Source organism: Echiichthys vipera (genome assembly GCF_963691815.1).
Source record: "Echiichthys vipera genome assembly, chromosome: 9".
Classification (NCBI taxonomy): Eukaryota; Metazoa; Chordata; class Actinopteri; order Perciformes; family Trachinidae; genus Echiichthys; species Echiichthys vipera.
In genome coordinates this window covers 7,695,123-7,703,163 of record NC_139834.1, presented here as the reverse complement: position 1 = coordinate 7,703,163, position 8,041 = coordinate 7,695,123, and positions in this window count along the sequence as shown.

The window sequence follows — 8,041 nt, the reverse complement described above, 5'->3', positions numbered from 1 at the left end:
AGAGTTTATTAAAAGAGTGTTTTGAGTGTTCTGTTTGTGCACGGAAAAATTTTCTTAATGGCTTATTTGATGAGTGTATTTGCCTAAAAAGAGCCTGGTATGATTTTGCACTTGAGTTTCACTTTAATTCACTTTTTTTGTCAATTTTCCCAAAATTAGGATAGAATACATTTGTATTGAGCTGGGCTGAAAAGTTGAGAATATTTTACCTTTAACGCAGGTCTGACAATTAGCGATGCATCTCGATGTGATTGGGCCACACTGTAATCAAACATTGTGATCATAATCCTAATTTAAAATAGTTTAGGGATAAGCGGTTGACGATGAATGAAAGTCAAATTTAACTTTAAAATACAAACAATGTACTAATGTACAGAAATGAGCACACAAATGCACTACACAGTTGATTGTAAGTCTCATGGTGGTTGTAATCAACGCCCTCTCTTCACAAAAGCTCCCAAACCTTACTGCTGCATTTGCACATTGCTTTGATTCACCCAGCAGGTGTGAAAGGTTTTTTATTAGTCGTGTTTTAAAAAATCTTTTTGGGTGTTTGTAATCTGTGGGAAGTATATGCCTCTGATGTTTGGATACAGTTGGCAGGTAGATCAAAAGTTCACCTCATGTTGTGTGCAGTGGGTGCGGTCTGTCATCTTTAGGAAGCCGGATCTGCATGTGGTGGCCTCCCTGATGGTGAGGCTGTGTTCACGGAGTCCTTCTTTTCTGGATCAATCAGTGTTGGGAGTTATCAAGTATTGAGTCCAATGGGGTTTTGTGTACATAGTCCCAGAACCAGCTGGCTGAGGGGTTAGGGTTTGCGTTAGCGTGTCAGGATTATAAAATTTGAATTTTGATAATTAGTTGGTATCATCCCAATTCTAGTCTAAATGCATTATTTGGTGTATTGCATTGGATTAGGGGATACGATTTACGGGTGTTTGTCCCGTTTTATAAAATCTTGGCTGGCAAGTTGACCCCAGACCTCTTAGCCATAAAGTGAAATATGTTGATGTCCTTTTGATGGGGTAAAAATCCCCTTTTTGCCTTCATAGCTTTGTTGAACTTACCTGTGGTGCAGATGTTGACAGCGTTGAAATCACTGGCAAGGCCCAGGTCTGGCAGAAATTGTGCAGAAGATCAAGATTTTAGTGTCTGTCTGGCATGTTGATACATATTAGGCAGCAAGATATCCGTTGTCATTAATCCCTTTGAAATCAGAAATTACAGTTGATACTGTAAGAGTTGTATTTGTTAGAAATGTATATTCCTCAGTTCATTGAATGTTTTAGCATCAACTGTCAAACAGTGACCACAAATTGTTTTTTTGTGTCTTTTCTTTTTATAATTGCCAGTTTGTGGTCATTGGGCCCGCAATTGGACTTGATTCCGTAGGATCTTTGTCTGCTTTTTATCTCTAACAGTAGAGAAAAAATTTCCCAATTCATATCCCTTTTCAGGGGCAGATAACTTTCATTCCAGTGTTCCAAAAGTCTTTACCTTGTGTTATAATTGGGTTTTCCCTGATTGGTGTTTAGAGAGCAGTGTTGTGGTGATGCTTCTCGCGGTTTTGTATAATATAAATGAACAAGAGAAGTTCACTTCAGTTTACTACACTTTGAAGTTCTACTACTTTTGCATAATTTCAGCTACAGACTTTATTTAAGCAGTTATATTGCAGTTTAGCTTGCAGCTTTTCTTACAATGTATTTGCCCTATCAGCTCTTGGCTCCTTTAGATAACTCAGTTTAGCTGCCAAGGTTCCACCTCTTTCAGTTTTCCATTTCAACTCCCAGGTGTTTCAGCAGTGCAGTGCAATGCATTTGGGCTTTAAACATTTTTCAGGCGATTTATTTTGCCTTTGTGCATTTGCAGCAATCCTTTGCAATAGGCGTACAACAAATCTAAAAATTCACGGTTTGGATTGTTTCTCCGATCAAAGTCACGGATCACATCATTTTTCGGATCAGCAAAAAACCAAGACAAAGAAACGTAAGTTTATTATTAATTATTATTATTATTTTTACATTCCTCCACTGCTTGTATCAGTACCTTTGCAAGATGAGTGCAAGTGTGACTCTCGTAGAGGGGGCGTGTCTGGAGCACCGGGCTTCTCATCTCCCAGTCTGCTGTGATGAATTGAGCGGTTATCGTCACATAGCTCTGCGTTCCCCTGGACGCGTGGCCATGCTTGATGTGTTTCCACTGTCATATGGCTTTCCTGGGCCACAGTGCCTACACACCGTCACAGTTTGATCCACTTACCTCCATCATTATACCTGACAGGGAAGCCAAAATGCTCCAATACAGGGGATTTAAATGACGCGGGGCGTTCAAGCCCTTCCGTTCCTCCGCTCGCCATGACCATACTGCGCGCAGACTGTGTAGACAGAACTTGCGCACAACATTTTTTTTCACAAATCAATTTGCAGATCACGTGTGTGCCGAACAGAAGATATTGATCCGAACGGATCAAGGATCAATGATGATGTGTTGCACCACTACTTTGGAATTTGTTTAAACCTTTTAGCATTCACACGCATTTTCTGCAGGAAATGCATTTTCTAGTTTCCTGATATTTTCCTTTGTAGTTTTGTGTGTACTAATGACAGGGGAGACAATGGTCTAAGACATTATTTCAGTTTAGTTTAGTTGTGTTACGTTTATAAGCAGGTGTTATTAGATATTAAGGTGTGGAAAACAAACGGTGATCAATTTTAACCAGAGTAAGTATGTTTATTTCATATCAAAATGTTATTCTCCATATGTATGATTGCCTGTAGTCAAATTCAAATGAAAGATTTTTGCATGTGCGCTGCTGTGCACTGACATACTCTCTAGGTAAAAAGAGCTGGTCAGCGTCGTCTTTTGCATAGAATGCATAACTGACTCTCTGACACCTGTGATGAGGAAGGATTTAAATCCCTAGACAAGAGAGGTCTCTCCTTCTCCTGGCTCTAAGTCCAACATCCAAAAGTTGCCACATTTCTAAGATGATGCAAGAGCATGTGTAGCTGCCTGTGGTCTGCATTGCAGCTCCAGCCTCCACAGCCATCATCTCTCTCTCTCCGTCTTTCTCTCTCTCTCTCTCTCTCTCTCTCTCTCTCTCTCTCTCTCTCTCTCTCTCTCTCTCTCTCTCTCTCTCTCTCTCTCTCTCTCTCTCTCTCTCTCTCTCTCTCTCTCTCTCTCTCTCTCTCTCTCTCTCTCCTCTTCTCTCAATGTGCTGATGGTATAACACCGTATACTGTCACTGCCTGTGTTTTCTGTTTTGTAAAGATGGTTGAAATGAAGAAGATAAGTGTCAGCTAGGGCATAATCACATGGTAACAACTATTTTTGCATACTCCTTTGTGAATTAGATACTTTACAAATAAAAAGTACAGTGTATTTTCTAATTTAATATAGAAACGATTTTGACACATTTTTCCATCTTTTTGATTAAATGTATCTGGCCATTTAGATTCTAATCAGATCAGCATCAGCACTGAAGCTGGTACTCTCCCAGTCATCTCACCACAGGGGGGTCATTCCTTATGAATGATTTAGCATCACAGTTTGTTAGTCCATCAGTCTGTGTAGGTCATACGTGTGACAGTCAGAGACAGAACGCCACTATTCCAGCTGATTTATGTGTATTTTTTTTTAAACATGAGCTGTATTTTCAATCTATTGTATAGTATAGCTTATCATGTATGTTTCACTGCAGTTTACTGACTCAGCAATTTTCTATATTAAGTTGTACATAAGGTGCGCTATGGGCTTCCCATATTGGGGCATATTCACCCTGGCATCACAGTTCCAGTCTGATTCTGTCGCTGACCGCTCTCTGAAGGCCTCCTGTCCCTTTAATTCTTTTATAAGCATTACACAACAGGTCCAGTGGCACACAAGCAACAAACAACCCGAAAAAGAAAACTGACAGGGTTGGGTTGAGCCAGCCAGGCGAAGGAACCAGACACCTACGGACAGACAGGCCCTCTGATCAGAGCCGTCACTGTGGCTGCAGTGAAACACACACACATGCATACACATGCACACACATATAGTCTTGCACACCCTCGCACATAAACAGTCCTGCCAAAAAGAATACTTCTATTTGAAGCCTGATAAGGACTTGTAAAGGATGTGGGGATAAGTAAATTGCATCTGATATTTTTGAGGCTGGAATTAGACTTCTCTGATTTGGCTTTAGTCAGTTTCAAGACAAGGAGTATTTGTAGGAGTCGTCATTGTAAACATGAAAAATCGAAGGCAGACTGTGTGTGGGCGTGTGCTCTGGAGGAACGGTGGGGTTTGAAGCAAGACAATGTATTGTTTGTGGTCCTTTCACCTGCATGCAAAGAGTAAAAACAGCAGGAGATGGTTGAGTAGTTTTGTACTTTTACTGAAGCACAAGTCCGTGAACTGGCCACTACCTGTCACTGCCCCACCCTCTCAGTGTATTGTAGCTGTGTGTCTGCGTCATGGCTCTCATTGCCAGCGGTTAACAGCCACTTCCTTGCTTTTTTTCCCCCTCTAGCGCCTGGAGAGCAACACACTACAACCGTCACTATTCTACCGAGCAACAGAGAGAACAAGACTCATCAAGGTCTGTATGCTTAGAGCTGCAGGTGAGCCTGAAAGACATGCAGTGGTCGTGTTTTGTGTGTCTGTTCTTGTTTGGCCCTTCACATATCCGCAAAGCTTGGATCAAGTATCAGATCAGGCGTGTGGGCGTGTTAGAGAAAGAGAGAGGGGGGTGGGGTGGGGGGGATTGTTATGGTGCTTTCTTAGTGGTTTTCCATTTCATCTCTCTCACTCTCCCTTTATCTGCTTCCCTCCTCTCAGCTCTCTGTCCTAAACCAGGGCGGTGACTCAAACTACTTTTTGGGCACGAGCATGAGCATAAACCATCCCTGAGTGCATTACACTTGAGGTCTCTCCCAAGATGCTGGCATACTCCCCTGGAACATCATCTTAGTGTGCCTACAGTATTACTATCTCATCAGCGTAATGGAGACCAACGAGGCATTGTTTAAAAAGTTGATTACTCTATTTGTAAATGGTAAGGCCTTAAGATTATCCAATACTTAACACGACAGCACATCTAACAGCTGTTATCTCTCCAGTGTCCTCTCAGATCTTATTTAAGTCAACTTTACCAACTGAAAAGGAATGAGTGTAACAGTTTATTGTGCTTAAGTGGATATGCATATCTGTGCATATCTGTGTCGTAAACAGCATAATTCAGATCTGTGTGTGTGTGTGAGTGTGTGTGTGGGGGGGGGGTCTGAGTTCTTTCAATCCCCCCTTCGATAACACATTTTCACCCCTACAAAACCAAAACAGTTCTATGCGTTGCACACCTATAATTCTGGGCCTTCTCTTGGGCTCCTGCCATATCAGTATCTGCTTCACGGCTACAGTTTCTTTCTTAGGCTCTATTTTAATCACAGTATATGCAGATATCAAGCTATCAAGCTGTGCATCTGCTGCTGCATCAGTCTTTTGTTCTCTCAAATATCTTTGTGTTTCAATCAAATATCTTTTTGTTTCAATTATTTCAGCTGAAATCTTTCTGAAATCCCCTTTTGGTCGGCACTGTTGGGGACAGAGCATGTGGAGTAGCAGGCTTTTTTAAAAAAGGGCGACCATGTTTACCCTCGGAGAATTGTGTCTCGGCTCTTTGCAGATGATGTGGTTCTGTCTGCTTCATCAGACTGTGATCTCCAGCACGCACTGAGGCAGTTTGCAGCCACTGCAAGTGTGAAGCAAGTGGGGATGGGAGTCACTTCCTCTAAGGCTGAGGACATGGTTCTCTGCCAGAAAACGGTGGATTGCTCCCTCTGGGTTGGGAGTTAGTTACTGCTCCAAGTGAAGGAGTTCCAGTATCTTTTGGTCTTGTTCATGAGTGTGGGTAAAATAGAACTTGTGGTTAAGAGGCAAATTCTCAATTTTACCAGTCAATCTATGGTCCGGAAAAAACAGCAGAACTGATTGTCCTCCCTAGGGTGGCTGGGCTCACCCTTTGAGATAGGGTCAGGGGCTCAGACATCCAGAGGGACCCTGGAGTAGAGATTCTGCTCCTTAGCGTTGAAAGGGCCCAGTTGAGGTTGTCCCCAGGGGGCCTCTCGTTTTGCAGGGCATGTCCAACTGGTAAGAGGACGCGGGGTAGACCTAGAATACACTGGGGAAATTATAATCCTTACCTGCCCTGGGAACGCCTCAAGGTTCCCCAGAAAGAGCTGGAATAAATTGCTGGGAAGAGGGGTTGCTGGAATACCTTGCTTAGCCTTCTGCCCCTACGTCACAGTGGATAAAAATGAATGGATGGATGGAGTTGTGGTCATGTAATAATGACTTTCTCGTGTCAAGCTTACAACTAATTTTACTCATTGATTTCCACTATTTCTGGCTAATATTAATGGTATTTTCTTTTTCTTTTGTTTCCTTTGTAGATGAAAGGGTGTTTTACGGCACAGAAGAATGCCTTTTGTCAGAAGTGCCCCCCTTGGAAGCTGGTTTCAGATGGTGGCTTAGAGTATTGTCATCTATCTAGCACCATTTGAAATCAGTGTTCTTGGGGTGGGAAGTGTCATTCACTGACCAGCAACATGCAGCTGTGACATGTCACAAGAGGTGTCCAGAGATAAAGGTATCACTCTCTGAAGCACTTCTCAGTGGGCTACAAACCTCCAGTCCACAGTGATGTTCTGACAGCTCAGGCACTGTGTCCTCCCTCCAAGGTTGACCGATTTCTTTTAGTGTTCAGAGTCTGCTTTTGTTTCTAGCACCATTTGAAATCGGTTACACTGAAGGACAAATTTCATCGCACCTCGAGGAGGAGCATGTAAGTAAGCTGTGCTCTTTATTTTGCAGACTCTGGATAGTGACATTGCAAACTAACTGTGTTTGATTACAAAGTAAACAAAATGAATCTCATCATGTACCTCCCATTGATATCTGGAGTGACGTTTGCAGTGGAGCAAGAACAGTTTGAATATTTTTCTAAGTAAAGATCAAAATACCACACTTCAAAAATACTGTTTACGTTGTGAGTAAAAGTCCTGCATTTACTCAAGTTCATAAGTCTTATTAGCTAAATGTATTATTTTGTTTGCAAAACAATCTGCAAAATAACGAAACAGTCAAATGAATCTAGTCACTTAAAAAGTACAATATTTCCCTTTGAAATGTAGTGATGTAAGTATAAAGAAGTGTACCGATAAATGTAATTTTGACATCCCATATGTTTCTCTGCCACCTTGATCAAGAGATCGTTTGAACAATGTTCTCGTGAAATCCACAAGGTGGCACTGTAGTATAAATATTCATGGAACTATGTCCCATCCCTGAACCCTGTTGCTGCGCAGCATCAGTGCCAACCACTGAACCACAATGCCACCCTTCAAATCATCGTTTGATTTCCAGTATGTATATACCCAAAAGTGGGTTTCTTTTGTCAGTTGTTCAAATATAGTAAAGTGATTTAGGATTACTGCTCTATATTATGACAGCTTATTGAGGGATAGCCACACCTCTGTTAAAGATTAATAAGATGAATAAGGAATCATGATAAGACATTTTCAAAGATGGAAACATAAACATTCTAAATGTGTCCGAGTTTATTTCTGGTTGCAGTGAATGTAAATGACATCAGTTGACAGGAAGTTAACAAGGACCAAGGCTGTTGCCTAGCAATGGAATTCCTTTAAAGGTCTATGCATATATCCACATGAGTACAATTTGAGCACAATATCGTGTGCGTGGCTGAGGCTCAGGAAGTAGAGCAAGCTATCCAATCTGTTTACCGGGTTGGTGATTTGATCCCTGGATCCTCCTGTCCACATGTTAGTGTTTCAAATTGAAACTGTTTTATTATGCTTTAATGATATTAATTGATTACAAAAAGATAGTGGCAACATAAAACCCTGCTTCTAAATAATACTAAAATCTCACCAAGATGTTTTTACGCAGTTTAGTTTGAGATAAAAAAAAAAGCCAGGAAGGTGCAAAATCTTCAGAGACAATCCTCTATTTTGTATGTAACCACAGGCACTGTAGC